This window comes from Salvelinus alpinus, chromosome 3 (genome assembly GCF_045679555.1).
Source record: "Salvelinus alpinus chromosome 3, SLU_Salpinus.1, whole genome shotgun sequence".
Taxonomy (NCBI): Eukaryota; Metazoa; Chordata; class Actinopteri; order Salmoniformes; family Salmonidae; genus Salvelinus; species Salvelinus alpinus.
The window spans coordinates 34,366,189-34,382,660 of NC_092088.1; the positions used below are offsets into that span (position 1 = coordinate 34,366,189).

The 16,472-nt window shown below is 42.9% G+C and overlaps 1 protein-coding gene across 1 annotated transcript in view; it reads left to right on the forward strand.

Moving 5' to 3' along the window:
* LOC139570592 (cadherin-23-like) overlaps positions 1-16,472 on the forward strand; it is a 587,919-nt gene that overhangs the window by 46,241 nt on the left and 525,206 nt on the right. The gene's annotated exons all lie outside the window — the stretch shown is intronic.

The window sequence follows — 16,472 nt, forward strand, 5'->3', positions numbered from 1 at the left end:
AAAGGGGCAGTGTTGTAATTTAAGACATTAAGGCTTTTTACCTGACATGCTTTTCAAAGACAGCCTGAAATATAGCCTTGTAGGAAGTAGTAACTCCTCATTGCTGACCTATACTTATCAATAACTGGGCTAATAACTTGCTAACTAGCAAAGTATATCAGCAAATGTGCACTCTGATCTGAACTGATCTGAAAAGCGCATTCACTCAGGGGTGATGTGATTGAAAGACCGCTTGTGGGCTACCCCTGCCAATAGAATTATACTCTGTTTCGCTTTGGCTCTGCCTACAACAAAATCACAGACTCAATCTTGCAAAGTTAGATTTGTTTTGGTTTGTTGCATTGAAAAGGGGCTGATATAATGTTGATTCGGTCACAGAAAAAACGTTGATCTATATAGTGGAAACTAATGGGGCGAACTCAGTGAAATTGCGTCTCTCCGCCGCATAGCATTTCTTCTGTGTGACAGTCGTGGAACAAGTGCGTGGCTGCGCACGCGCGCGGCTTAGAAGGAACATTGGTTGTCACCAAGGTGAAGTTAAGTCAGATACAATTGTCATGTAATCAATAGTATCTGGTGCTGTGGGCCGGGTGGGAGTCAGAGAGATACGGTTGCCTGTTGGCTGTTGGACGGGGGGGGGCTCTCTGGAACCAACCCAGAGGGTCCAGATATTATTACGCTTCACTTTACAATCATTTTTTGGTGTTAATCACACATTACCAAGAGATAAACAAGAAAAGATCCCAAAATGTTTCCCCCAGTAATAAACAGTAGTACATTTTTGTGGGCTGAAAGCAGGAGAAAACTATAAAGCAATTTTAACGGGCTCTGGTTATTAGCCAAATTACCAGTAGTGACTCGTTTCTGCAGTGTAGCCTATCCTGACTTTGATTGAAGACTTAACGTTACAGTGAAGTACTGTAGTAGATTTTATGTAGCTCATATAACATTTTTATGTACAGTACTACATCGGCTGAACTATTCTACTATTTCAATGTGAAGTAGTAGTGAATATGAGCCATTTGGCAATGTGTTCTGTGTGTTACAGTGGACTTTAGAATTGCTTAACTTTACACTTCCACAGTAAAAATGATTTGCACTGAGTGTATGGGTAGTATGGAACTTGTTCTTGAACCATCAAGTGAGTTTGTGAGAAACTCTTTTAAATAGTACAGTGTTGGAAATGGGGGAAATGCGTTGTAATGTGCCATGGGTTGCAATGAGGTTGTGGATTGCTTTAATAGTACTCTTTTTTACTCTCCAGTAACCCAGTGTATTAGTGTATTGAAGCGAAAGGGAACGAGACGAGACCCGACACATACAATACCAGGAACAGACAGAGCCAACGGACGGAAAGAGGGAAAGATTGTCCAAGAGAGGCGAAAAGTGAAGGGAAGCAAGAGAGGAAGAGACATGCCTGGAGATGGAGAGAGGAGCGGAGGAGGAGAGGGAGCAAGTGAGGGGGTGGTGGTGAGAGACCAGGAGATGAGCAGTGGCTTTGACAGAGGGAGTCAGGGAAAGAGAGAGAGACAGGGAGATTGAGATATGGATAGTGACAATGGAGATGAGGGGGGTGGGAAGCTGCGGTAGAGAGGACAGTGTGTGGCGTTGGGGCCCGCCTCACTGCTCTACGTCTTCTGCCTCATTCGGTCTGTGCCTTGTAGAACCAAACCTGTACAGGGGTGAGTCATATCCACTCATCCATCCGTCATCTCAGAGATGTCCTTAGCGTTTGGGAGAGGGATTAGTTATGAGACTGTGGTAGCAGAGGTGTGTGTCAGTGTGTGTGTTTTGTGGGTGCAACTGTCAGTATGTGCCAGTCAATATGTGAGTGATTGAGTGGGTTAGGACAACGTTGTGTCAAAGTTTTAGAGCACTCTTTTTTTGTTGCCAAAAATAGAAATTGGATCATTGTTTGTGTCCACATATGAAACATATAACTATGCTTTTAAATGCTGCTTAATCCAGGTCCCATTGAACCAAATGGGCTATGTCCCGAATGGCACCATATTCCCTCCATAGGGCACTACTTTTGACCAGAGCCTTATGGACCCTGGTCAAAAGTAGTGCACTACATAGGGAATAGCGTACCATTTGGGATACAACTATGGACTAATTGAACCCAATCATACACCTGGCAACTATGTCAGCGTTCATGCGCCCGGCCCGCCACAGGAGTCGCTAGAGTGCAATGGGACAAGGACATCCCTGCCGGCCAAACCCTCCCCTAACCCGGACAACGCTGGGCCAATTGTGCACCGCCCCATGGGTCTCCCGGTTGCGAGCCTAGACTCAAACCAGGATCTCTAGTGACACAGCTAGCACTGCGATGCAGTGCCTTAGACCACTGCGCCACTCGGGAGGCCCATGCTTCCCATTCTTAAGTTTTGTTTTACTTTTGGTTTTGTACACCATTTTCAAACAGCTGAAAATACAATATTTTGGTTTATTGAAAATATATTTCACTGTGGTTTAGATGGTACAATGACTCTCTACACTATACATTGCTTGTTTTGTCACAAACTATTAGAATTTTAGCAACCAGGAAATGGCGGAGCGATTTCTGCTTATTGCACCTTTAACACAGCTCTAATGAGTCTATCATTATTTACTTCCACTGCTTTATAGCACTAATTTGTGTTTGGCTAGATTGGATCAGTTTAACATTGCTCCAGGATTTGCAGCTAATACTAGCTAATACTGCCTCAGGCATTTTATGCTTTAGTGATAAGCACTGCTGAAGTAGGAGATTATATAACACATGAACTGCTCCCCCGGGTCACTCAGGTTCTGTGTGGAGCATTCCTCGGCACACACAGATACGCACACACAGTCACACGCACTTGCACGCACACACACTGAGGCGTGATGCTAAGGCTCTCTCTGTGCACCCACTGAGTGGACATAATCTCCCCTGCTACAGGACTACAGCCATGGGGGAGAGAGGGGGAGAAGAGGGACCCAAGGCCCAGCAGGGAATGGAGGGAAAGGGGGGAGTGAAAGAGGCAGGGATAGGGTATGAGGAGAGAGAGATGGGGGAGTGCAGGGTCTCCAGGGCACAGCAGGGAAAGGATGTAAAGAGGGTAAGAGAGAAGGAGAGAAAGGCTATAGAGAGGGCTACAGGAAGCCGCAGTGGAGAGGAGACAAGGGTGTTGAATGCTATCTGCAATAATGCTGAGGAAATAGGAAACCAAATGAAAACAAATGTCCCCATTTGCACTGACACTACTATCACTACTATTATCTTCTCTACCTTTCCTGTCTCTTTCTGTCTCACCTGAACATTTATTTTTATTTGGCTGAATTGAATCCACCGTGTGCCGTATCTCAAACAGCATACCAGAGACTGAATGGGAACTGAATGTTTATTTTACTGTATGTTATTGTATTTCACACAGGTTTTTAGGCTGTTTATTTACCTTTGGATTATACCTTCCAGCTTGCTGTTGGATTCCTGAGAGAGGCTGAGGCATTGGCTGGTTTCCCTCTCTGCCTCTCTTTTGTACTGAAGGGAATAAATTAGGACTGGGTGGCATACCGTTTTTTGCGATATACCTGTATTGATGCACGGACCGGTTTGGGTTTTTACTTGACCTTTTATAACGGTATTTTAGTTTTGTTTGTTAAATGTGATACGCAGTGTGTAACAACCATTTTTATAGTTTACTTCGCTACTTGAGTCGTCTCTCTCCATGCCGCTTTCCACACAGACCTAGCCCCGGTTCCTGTCACTCAAGGATCGCATTTGTTGTTCCTCAACCACTAGACACTTGCATTCAGTCTGCATGGTCAATGCAGCATATGCAACAATGTTGATGACAACGATGCAGTTGTCACTCAGCCTTTTAATATAAATCTATTAGCATTCTATAATTACACTATTAGCTTGTGTTTCTTACATCTGCAAACAGCTAGTTTGTCTTTTCTTAGCAAGTTGGTCCTAAATCTTGTTAGCCACTGATTGTTAGCCGCTAATGCTAATTGCTAGCTAGCTAATAAATGTACTGAGTAAGAGCAAGCGTAATTAGCTATACAGCCTGATAATACCAGTGATGGTGTAGACCTAAATCAGCATGTTGTTTGTGCAACAGTATCTTCTAAATTAGAGGAATACGCAAACCAATAATATGTTAACTACATGAAGTAGCTAAGAGAAAACAGTCAATGTAGCCAAAGATTATAGGGTCCCCTAGGAAACACCTATCTTACCCTGTCACAATAATTCCTCCCTGGCATTTTCATTCGTTGTCATGTCAAACAACACTATTAAAAGTGGCCACTATTATATTCTAACTATATAATTAGAATAGACATTCTATTTCCATGATTCCAACAGTTATCCCAAGTGTTTTGATCTAAATCACAAGTCAAATTGCAACATTTGGTTAAAAATAAGGCTCAGATTGCTTGCCCATTTCGTGCAGCCCTACGTGGCAGCCATACGTAATGATCTCAAATGCAGAAATTGATGAAGATGATTACTTTTTTGTGGGTTGAAGTTGAATTGAACAGTATGGAGAATGGAGAAAGACCCATTGAAATCACTTAGAATGTATGTGTTGTCACCCTAGGGTCATGCACTACTCATAAAGCAAATGTATAACTTTTATTATAAAAAAACCGTAAAAGACCGTAATTTCTTTTTAAATACCATGATATAATATTGTGGCCATATCGCCCAGGCCTAGAGTAAATACAGTGTGAAGCAAAACAAAGTGGGTTAGAGGGAAATAAGGCAAAAAAAGATAAATGCTGGAAATGGAATTGTAAGCAAATTAATTTAACAGACAAGTGAGGCCTTGTTAGGGTAGGAAAGAGAGAGAGAGAGAGAAGGGGGGGTAATGAATTATGAAAGGCCTGATCTCTGAGAAGTCAGGTAGGGTTTCGGCATTGTCTGAGCTGTCCACTGACGGGCCCCACTCGCTCACTGACTCACACACTTACAGTGAGGGAAAAAAGTATTTGATCCCCTGCTGATTTTGTACGTTTGCCCACTGACAAAGAAATGATCAGTCTATAATTTTAATGGTAGGTTTATTTGAACAGTGAGAGACAGAATAACAACAAAAAAATCCAGAAAAACGCATGTCAAAAACGTTATAAATTGATTTGCATTTTAATGAGGGAAATAAGTATTTGACCCCCTCTCAATCAGAAAGATTTCTGGCTCCCAGGTGTCTTTCATACAGGTAACGAGCTGAGATTAGGAGCACACTCTTAAAGGGAGTGCTCCTAATCTCAGTTTCTTACCTGTATAAAAGACACCTGTCCACAGAAGCAATCAATCAATCAGATTCCAAACTCTCCACCATGGCCAAGACCAAAGAGCTCTCCAAGGATGTCAGGGACAAGATTGTAGATCTACACAAGGCTGGAATGGGCTACAAGACCATTGCCAAGCAGCTTGGTGAGAAGGTGACAACAGTTGGTGCGATTATTCGCAAATGGAAGAAACACAAAAGAACTGTCAAACTCCCTTGGCCTAGGGCTCCATGCAAGATCTCACCTCGTGGAGTTGCAATGATCATGAGAATGGTGAGGAATCAGCCCAGAACTACACAGGAGGATCTTGTCAATGATCTCAAGGCAGCTGGGACCATAGTCACCAAGAAAACAATTGGTAACACACTACACCGTGAAGGACTGAAATCCTGCAGCGCCCGCAAGGTCCCCCTGCTCAAGAAAGCACATATACATGCCCGTCTGAAGTTTGCCAATGAACATCTGAATGATTCAGAGGACAACTGGGTGAACGTGTTGTGGTCAGATGAGACCAAAATGGAGTTCTTTGGCATCAACTCAACTTGCCGTGTTTGGAGGAGGAGGAATGCTGCCTATGACCCCAAGAAACCATCCCCACCGTCAAACATGGCGGTGGAAACATTATGCTTTGGGGGTGTTTTTCTGCTAAGGGGACAGGACAACTTCACCGCATCAAAGGGACGATGGACGGGGCCATGTACCGTCAAATCTTGGGTGAAAACCTCCTTCCCTCAGCCAGGGTATTGAAAATGGGTCGTGGATGGGTATTCCAGCATGACAATGATCCAAAACACACGGCCAAGGCAACAAAGGAGTGGCTCAAGAAAAAGCACATTAAGGTCCTGGAGTGGCCTAGCCAGTCTCCAGACCTTAATCCCATAGAAAATCTGTGGAGGGAGCTGAAGGTTCGAGTTGCCAAACGTCAGTCTCGAAACCTTAATGACTTGAAGAAGATCTGCAAAGAGGAGTGGGACAAAATCTCTCCTGAGATGTGTGCAAACCTGGTGGCCAACTACAAGAAACGTCTGACCTCTGTGATTGCCAACAAGGGTTTTGCCACCAAGTACTAAGTCATGTTTTGCAGAGGGGTCAAATACTTATTTCCCTCATTAAAATGCAAATCAATTTATAAAATTTTTGACATGCGTTTTTCTGAATTTTTTTGTTGATATTCTGTCTCTCACTGTTCAAATAAACCTACCATTAAAATTACAGACTGATAATTTCTTTGTCAGTGGGCAAACGTACAAAATCAGCAGGGGATCAAATACTTTTTTCCCTCACTGTATCTCATTAGAAAATCAATATCGCAATAATATCTTCACAAAAAATACTTTCATCGTTCTTCATATTGTATTCAGATTGGATGAAAACTTGACAGATAAAGGGGGTTTCCTTCCTAAGTTACAGTATTTGGTTCATACAGTTTTTAATAACATCACAAAATGACAAACAATATGACCCTATTATTCTTTAGGTCCCCACTGACCATTTCCCACATAATTTATGATAGAATTATTGTTCCATTATCCACTTTTTGTATGTTAGAGTTTAGGGCGGGCAACAGTCTGTGAACAAAGATATTCCTTTGGTTGATACTAGAGAGCATTTACGACCGGGTGTGAGGTGTCAAAAAGCGGCCCAGCACCCCCCTCCCCTCTACTGTGGGTGAGAGAGGGCCTGCTTATTTGTCAACCATTGCCAAGCTGATCATTGGATCCTCACAGGAGAGTCATGACAAAAGTGTTAGTCTCATGTTTCATGAGCTGAAATAAAAGTTCCCAGAAAAGTTTGTTACGCACAAAAATATTGTTTTTCTAAAAATAGATGCACCATCTCTTTTAGTGAGCATTTCTCTTTGCCAAGATAACCCATCCACCTGACAGGTATGGCATATCAAGAAGCTGATTAAATATGATCATTACACAGGTGCACCCTGTGCTGGGGACAATAAAAGGTTACTCTAAAATGTGCAGTTTTGTCACTCAACACAATGCCACAGATGTGTCAAATTTTGAGGGTGTGTGCAATTGGCATGCTGACTGTACGAATGTCCACCAGAGCTGTTGCCAGAGAATTTAATGTTTATTTCTCTACCATAAGCTGCCTCCAACATTGTTTTAGAGAATTTGGCAGTATGTCCAACCTATGCCCTCCCAGGCCCACCCATGGCTGCGCCCCTACCCAGTCATGTGAAATCCATAGATTATGGCCTAATGAATATATTTCAATTGACTGATTTCCTTATATGAACTGTAACTCAGTGCAATTGTTGCATGTTGCGTTTATACTTGTGACCCGATTCAGGAAACTATGATTATGTCACGACTTCACAAAAGAGCCGTTTGAATGTGATTATTTCATCCCAATTTGTTTTGTTGTTGCAGAAATGCCTTCTCAAACATGTGAACTTTCATGTGCATTAATACAAACTTGTATGCCATCTGTAAATATGAATAAAATTGTTAAATTACAAGCCTTGTTGGTTAAGGCAACCTTCCCACTAGCCATGATTTGCTGATATAATGAGTGGGCTGGACATGCCAAGAGAGAAGTTCAGATTGGTCTGCCATATTAAAGGGTTCTGTCTATTTGAGCTCGTCAATCTGTGTTGGTAATCCTGTCGAACGCGGCTTTTTAAAAATGTATTGTGTAGTAGAGCTGCATAAGTGTTGCTCCCCACTTCCTGGAGGATCAGTGGAATGAGAGTATGATAGATAAAGAGAGGGAGAAAACACCTGTCTCCGGATAACATCTTCAAAATAAGGGGAACCAAGGTATGGCATTCCTGACAGGGAGACGCGTCCATAATGCATGATGATGTAAGATAGGCTAGCGTTAGCTAGCTACATTTTCAGATATTAAACGTTTCTAATTTTGACAGAAAGTGGTTTAATTTCAAGCTAAAGTGTACTGTTAGCTAACTAGCTAATGTTATCTGGCTGGCTCCCTAGCTGACGTTATTATTTGTTTCCCAGAGCCATTTTCTTTTCTAGTTAGAGCCTAATGTTAGGCATTGTTGACACTGTTCATTGTTGTTTAACTAGCTAACGTTAGCTGGCTGGCTCGTTAGTTAACGTTACCTGACGTGTGTACAACACCCGTTGAATATGGCTGGTGTCAGTATACATCTGCAAAAAAGCGCAATGAAATTGTTGCTAGCAGAGTTGGTTAGGCTGTTTTCATGTTATCCAGTGGTAAACAAATCATCGGTCAGTGTCAAGTGTGCGCCTCGAGAGCGAAACGAGATGGGTGGGGCTAAAGCTTAAGAGGGTGTGAACGATACTGAATGGGTGTAGACAAAGAAGAGCTCTTCATCAGATACCAAAACATTCACAGGCGATTTTCTCAAAAGTGAGTTTACAAGTTGATCAACTTTCAAAGCAGAATTACTTTCCTATTGTTCCTCAAATGCAGTGTATGATATACCATTTTGTAGCTCTGAGTCAGGCCTAATATCTCAACATTAGTGCCCGACCTCACTAATACTCTTGTGGCTGAATGAAAGTAAGTCCCTGCAGCAATATTACAACATCTAGTGGAAAGCCTTCCCAGAAGAGTGGAGGCTGTTATAGCAGCAAAGGGGACCAAGACCATATTAATGCCCATGATTTTGGAATGAGATGTTCGACGAGGTGTCCACATACTTTTGGTCATGTAGTGTATCTATTTGAATATTCAATGTTTGGTAACTGAACATGGCCCAGGGGCAGCACAGGTTTATGCTGTCATGTTAATGTTGTTTTAACCTTTTTGTGGTGACCACAATATAGAGAGGACCAGTTGAAAAACATTTTTTTTTAACCCAAAATAACATCATTTGTTTTTCCTTGACCTTGGCTTGTGTTCATTATTAATTGACATTAAGCTATACATTTACAAATGTTAATTGAAGGGTAAGAAGTGAAATCCAGATTTAGGGAGACAGTGTGACATCTCCCTAGCCTACAGTGTATCAGGGGTGTATCCACTGGAAACCAAACGGAAACAAACAGGCCGAAACAGGGAGGTATCTACTTCAAAATCAACTAATTTTAGTTGCAAAATGTTTTGCAACGGTCTTCTACGATGTGCACAAATGAAATACACCCCAGTCCTTGAGATGAGATGTGGATAGAATGTAAGTGTCGGGTCATGTTCCCATGTGGCACAGCACTAGACTCAACACTCAACTCGGTGACATTAACAGTAAATACCACTAAACAAACACTGCAATTAGCAAGAAGCTTAATTATGCCCTCCTCATATTAAGTGTGATTATGCCAATTTAATATCAACCTTACAGTTGGCCTAATGACGCCGTGCTAACAGATAAGCTCTCTCTCTCTAAATATAATTAACACTTCCCTTCTTTTTAAAAATATTTAGCCAGACAGACAGTGAGTTTCACGAGATCATTAACACCTAGACGTCCTGATTATGAGGTATTAAAGAGTGCGTAAATGAGCAGTTCATGTTAAATTCCCCATCCACTAGTCATCAGTGTCACGCCTGCTCCCGCACTTCCCCCTGCAGCTCGAGGACGCCGGGCTCCACAGCATTACGCACTCCTGCCACCACCATTACACACACCTGCTTCCCTCGTCACATGCATCAGCGATCATTTGGACTCACCTGGACTCAATCACCTGTCATTTCCTCCCCTATATCTGTCTGTCCCCCAGCTCTGTTGCCAGCTTCCGCATTAACGTTCGTATGCCGTTTTGTCACCCGTGTGCTGACACTGTTCCTGTCTTGTTCCTTGTCTGTTCCTCATTAAATGTTTGACTCCCCGTACCTGCGTCTCGACATCAGCGACGGTCCTTACAGAATGCGGAATCCATGAAATGGCGCATCAGGGAGTGCTGGCGTTTTGTTTGGTGGTGACATCGGGTCCAGGGGCCGCCACCGATGGAACCAGGGGTGCTTAAGCCCGCTCGTCGGAATTCCACCCCCTAACTGGCTCGAGAGGTTTCCTTGCCTTTGTTGGCTCGGCAGGCGCCCATCCCACGTCAAGCCTCAGCCAGATCGCCAGGGTTTTACGCCTCAGCCGGCTCGCCAGGCATCTACGCTTCAGCCGGCTCATCAGGCTCCCATGTTCCGGGATCAGCAGGCTTTCGTGCCTCAGCCGGATCGTCAGACTCCTATGCCTCAGCCGGCTCGCCAGGCTCCCATGCCTCTGCCAGTTGGTCAGGATTTTACGCCCAGCCTGCTTGCCCAGCGCCCGTGCCTCGGCCGGCCCGTCAGGCTCACCCAAGTGGGACGCCGGGTGTTGCCCACTAGGGGAGGGGGTGTACTGTCTCACACCTGCTCCCCAGCATTACGCACTCTTGCCACCATCATTACGCACACCTGCTTCACTCGTCACGTGCATCAGCGATCATTTGGACTCACCTGGACTCAATCACCTGTTATTTCCTTCCCCTGTCTAGACAGATATCTGTCTGTCAAATAATGTTATATCAACTGTAGCTTTGATTGGACTGATCATGTCAACATTATACTTTCAAAATCTTAGCTAGACAAGTAGTCATCATCATGACTCGACAATCTACTGGCAAATCTTTTTCAATCCTTGTCATATGAAGATAAATTATAGATGAAATGTATTGGTGCTCATCCGCCATTGGACCAAAACATTAAACAACAAGTTGGAAATTGCATATTCAACAATGAGTGGTTTGGAAGGAATCAGTGGCTAACTGTGAGCGTCGCAAAGCAATCACTATTTTGCTTCCCCTGCCTACTATTTGGTGGAGAGGGTGTGTGGTCCAAGTCTGGATTTAAAACATCTGTCTGAAAGGGTCTCTTTTCCAAGCTTAAAATGATAAACATTCACACTCAACACCATTGGCCAGAAAAGGTTGAATACATTGGCCATGCTGTCAAACCAGCATTACTTCTGCCGAGCTCCAAACAACTGGAAACTCGGAACTTGGACAACTCAGACCTTAGTGCGTTCACGACAACTGGAAACTTGTAAAGAATCAAGCTCCAACTGGGAAAATACATTTTGGTCCAACTCGGAATTCCAAGTTGGGAACTCGGGCCTCTTTCTAGAGCGCCGACCTGAAGATCCCTGACATCATGATTTAACCTATTTTTTTGTTGTTGAGTTCCCAGTTCTCTTGAAATCCCCATAAATCCAGAGAATGCCAGAATTTGATGACAAAGTTTGGCCTCAAGAAGGACCACCTTTTGTTCAAGTGAGCACAGCATAGGCCTACCTTGTCGCAGTCTGTTTGCTTGCACTTGCTATTACTGAGAGCTAAGTGTTAAGAACAAACATTATGAATTTACTGAACATAAGTGTAATAATGTTTGTATGGTTCAAAAGTCAAAACTCATGTCAGCATTCATCATTTATGGAGAATGCTGTCTTATCGACTTACACAAATCCACAAGGAGTCAGTAGAAACCATCTTTGTTTTAGCAAGTCAGTCATATCAGCTATGGTTTTTAAAAAGGCAGTAAATGAGGCTGAATGAACTGTTTCGCTGTCAGACGAGGCTCCGCTAATAGCCCGGTGTAGCGGTGGTGAGGATTCACTCCATGGTGCTAAAAGGAAAGCTCCGCTGTAGGGACAGCTTTATGTAGGCCCTAACAGTTTGTGGGCACCATTTGTCACCGTTATAGTGCAATTCATGTATTGTTTAGTGTTGTGTAGTGGCTTTGCTGGCATGCATTAAAAAAATTGGTTGAGTTTGCCCCACCAAGATTTATATGCTAAAACCGCCACTGGCTAGATGTGTTGTTTGGCAGTAACGATTGACAAGGGTTCGTCGCCATCAGATCGCAAGCATCATTGTGAAGGTCTTTCCTTAGATCTGGGTCGGAGCAAAGGCGGAAGTGGTTGTTCTGTTTGAAACTGACTGCAAGAAAGGAAGAAAGAAAACGAGAGGTAAAGTTGTGGTGAAATCTAGTATAACCAAGCCTAGTTCAAACTTGTTTTTAGTCTAAGTGAGGGTTTTGGACTGATGGAGTTACCTGATAGATTCGTTTGACTTCTCGATAAAAATCATGGATGTGTTGGATAACGTGGCGTCAGTGAGAGTTACAAGAAGTGGTCTTATTTCGTTTTTTTGTGTATCCGCGGAGCAGAAGAACCGTGCTTTGCGCCTGAAGATATTGGGTTGGAATGTGTCGTGTATGGATCTTCAAAGCAGGGATTTATCTCTGGGGTGGTGCAGGAAGTGGATACAGATATACACTACATGACCAAAAGTATGTGGATATCTGCTTGTCGAACATCTCATTCAAAAATCATGAGCATTAATATGGAGTTGGTCCCCCCTTTGCTGCTATAACAGCCTTCACTCTTCTGGGAAGTGCTTTCCACTAGATGCTGGAACACTGCTGCGGGGACTTGCTTCCATTCAGCCACAAGATCATTAGTGAGGTCGGGCACTGATGTTGGGCGATTAGGCCTGGCATGCAGTTAGCGTTCCAATTCATCCCAAATGTGTTCGATGGGGTTGAGGTCAGTGGTCTGTGCAAGCCAGTCAAGTTCTTCCACACCGATCTCGACAAACAATTCTTGAATGGATCTCACTTTGTGCACGGTGGCATTGTCATGCTGAAACAGGAAAGGGCCTTCTCCAAACTGTTGCCACAAAGTTGGAAGCACAGAATCGCATTTCAACTGAGGCAACATAATTTTTACACGCACTCAGCGGTCCCGTTCTTTGAGCTTGTGTGGCCTACCACTTCGCGGCTGACTTGTTGGAAAGGTGGTGTCTTATGACGATGCTACATTGAAAGTCACAGAGCTCTTCAGTATGGCCATTCTACTGCCAATGTTTGTCTATGGAGATTACATGACTTTGTTCTCGATTCTATACACCTGTCAGCAACGGGTGTGGCTGAAATAGCCGAATCCAATTTTTCAAAGGGGTGTCCACATACATTTGTATATATAGTGTACCTTTGGAAGTACCTGAGTTGGTTGGTGCACATCTACTAACCCGTATGGGGGATGGAGTGAAAAGGTTCACTCCATCCACACTGTTGTTCTTTGAAGTAGTATACCTTCGGCTTTGTGAGATACTCAGTAAGAGCTTTCGTGCCCAAGCCCATCCAATGTGACGAATGAAAAATATTTGGTAATGTGTCAAGTGATGCAGATGGGAAGAAAATAATATGCCAGCTGAGGTTAAATACTTAAATTGTCGTGCTGAACATGTGCCCGAATTCCTGGAGTGCCCTGTTGGGGTGAAGGAGACAGGTGGCAAGAATAAGGGCTGTCCAGCGTTTCTCCTGTCTGGAGGTGGTGAGCCACCAGTGAATGTTTCTCGCCAACCGACTGATCCTGACATATTGCATGTGAAAAAGGTGGACTTTGTATAATTTATTGCAGTGATCAAAAACTGCACAGCACAAGCAAAGAAATCGGAGAAAATTGACATTGTGAGTGCCTGCTGAATGACTCCGTGATTTCACAGCCGAGGCCCCTGAGCCTGTGTAGGGATGTGATTTGGGTTGGACTGTGACTGAAGGAGTGGGATTTGTTTTGATTAGTCTATTTTAGCATTTTGTATGATGTCGTCGCCCCCCCCCCAACCCCCCCGTTTCCCTGCAATTGATAGTTATTGTGTAGTTATTTTAACCCCCCCCCAAAAAAATCAATTTTAATTACAGGTTGTAATGCAACAAAATAGGAAAAACGGCAAGGGGGATGAATACTTTTGCAAGGCACTGTACAACTCCGACAGATACCAAACTTTGACACAGACAGGCGAGGAGCTCCAAGGACTAAACAGCCAACAAACTTAATGAAAGTGAGTCTAGCAAACGTTTGTGTACACTTCACTCAGAAGTTATAGATCAATGAAATGCAACAATACTGAATTCTTGAAGTGAAAAGTTGACATTGGTTTAGCGTAGGCTACCGCCATTCATCGTCATACATTTCCTGTCGGTCGAGTAGGCCTATATTCTACGCTGCCAAACTAATGTTGCAATACATGGTAAGGGAATTAAATGGTTGTAATGATAGCTATTATTGTAAAATGATATGGAATGTAGATTCAACAGAAATTTAGTTTAAATACAAAGTTTAAATAAGTTTAACATGAACAAAGCGCACTCAAATGGTGGGAGTTTGGAGAGCACATGGAGAGACGCGCATAGGGCGTTGTCGCCACACAGAGGAATATAAGGAATATCTACTGTGCCTTCAGAAAGTATTCATACCCCTTGACTTATTCCACATTTTGTTATTGCTACTATACAGTATGCAAGGGCACCCTCCACGAGAGGGTTGTATGGAAATAAGTGGCAGGTGTTCAAGCCTTGGTGACAAAATTAAAGAATTGTTCCTTTTCAGCGCTTTCTGGTGGACATTTTAATGTTCCTACAGAGGCTTTTCGAGCAGGGTAGTTCATTCTCTACTCTGAAGGTGCCTTCAGAAAGTATTTCTTCCCCCCTGACTTATTCCACATTTTGTTGCATTACAGCCTGAATTCAAAATGGATTAAAAAATATATATTCTCACCCATCTACAGACAATACCCCATAATGACAAAGTGAAAACATGTTTTTAGACATTTTTGCAAATATTTTAAAACTTAAATACAGAAATATCTCAGAGTCAATACTTTGTATAAGCACCTTTGGCAGTGATTACAGCTGCGAGACTTTCTGGGTAAGTCTCTAGGATTTTGCCTGTGCTTAGCCTCCATTCTGTTTCTTTTTTATCCTAAAAAACTGCAGTCCTTACGATTACAAGCATACCAATAACATGATGCAGCAATCACTATGCTTGAAAATATGGAGAGTGGTACTTAGTAATGTGTTGTATTGGATTTTCCCCGAACATAACACTTTCTATTCAGGACAAAAGGTTGCTTTGTCACATTTTTTGCAGTATTACTTTAGTTCCTTGTTGCAAACAGGATGCATGTTTTGGTAAATTTGTATTCCATACAGGATTCCTCCTTTTCACTCTGTCAATTAGGTTAGTAGTATTGTGGAGTAGCTACAATGTTGTTGATCCATCCTCAGGTTTCTCCTATCACAGCCATTAAACTCTAACGGTTTTAAAGTCACCTCATGGTGAAATCCCTGAGCGGTTTCTTTCCTCTCCGTCAACTGAGTTAAGAAGGATGCCTGTATTTTTGTAGTGACTGGGTGTATTGATACACCATCCAAAGTGTAGTTAATAACTTCAACATGCTGAAAGGGATATTCAATGTCTTCTATTATAATTTTTACCCATCTACCAATAGGTGCCCTTATATGCGAGGCATTCCAAAACCTCCCTGGTTTTTGTGGTTGAGTCTGTTTGAAATTCACTGCTCGACTGAGGGACCTTACAGAGAATTGTATATGTGGAGTACATAGATGAGGTAGTCATTCAAAAATGATGTTAAACACTATTATCCATGCAACTTATTATGTGACTGGTTAAGAACATTTTTACTCCTGAACTTAGTTAGGCTTGCCATAACAAAGGGGTTGAATACTTATTGACTCAAGACATTTCAGCCTTAGATTTTTTTATTCATTTGTAAACATATAGAAAAACATAATTCCACTTTGACATTATGGGGTATTGGGTATAGGCCAGTGACAAAAAATCTAAATGTAATCAATTTTAAATTCAGCCTGTAACACAACAAAATGTTGAAAAGTGAAGGGGTGGGAATAATTTCTGAATGCATGGCAGCTATATCAGCGTGTCATGTGGGAATTGATGGTCCCACACCAAGGGTTTTTAAAAGGTATGCGCTGTCTCAGGGCAGTTTTTATACCTATTCCGCCCACTTGGGATTAGGCTTTGGATGTGCTGTGTGAGGCCCCCTTTTGAACTGATGGACTATGCGGATCTGAAGATCCTCTCCTACAAGACCGCCCTGCTTTGGTCTCAGCTAAACACGTTGGAGATCTCCAGCCGTTATCCATTCACCCCTCCTGTATGAAGTTTGCCCATGGCAACTCTAAGGTGATGTTGCGTCCTAAGGTTATGACTATGTCCTACAGGTCAATTGCTTTTGAGATTTTCAATTTTTGCTTCCTCCGTTTGCTTCTGTGGAGCAGCGGAGGTTACATGCCCTGTGTCCGGTACGAGTGTAACGCATGTACATTGAGTGGACCAGGGGTTTCCATTGGTGTGACATACTTTCCCACTAAGCATTTACCGACAGCAACGTTTTTTGGGGGCCTGTGAGGACCGGCCTACATTTCTTGGGACCAAATACGAACCTATCATAGATGTCTATGTTTGGTTTAGA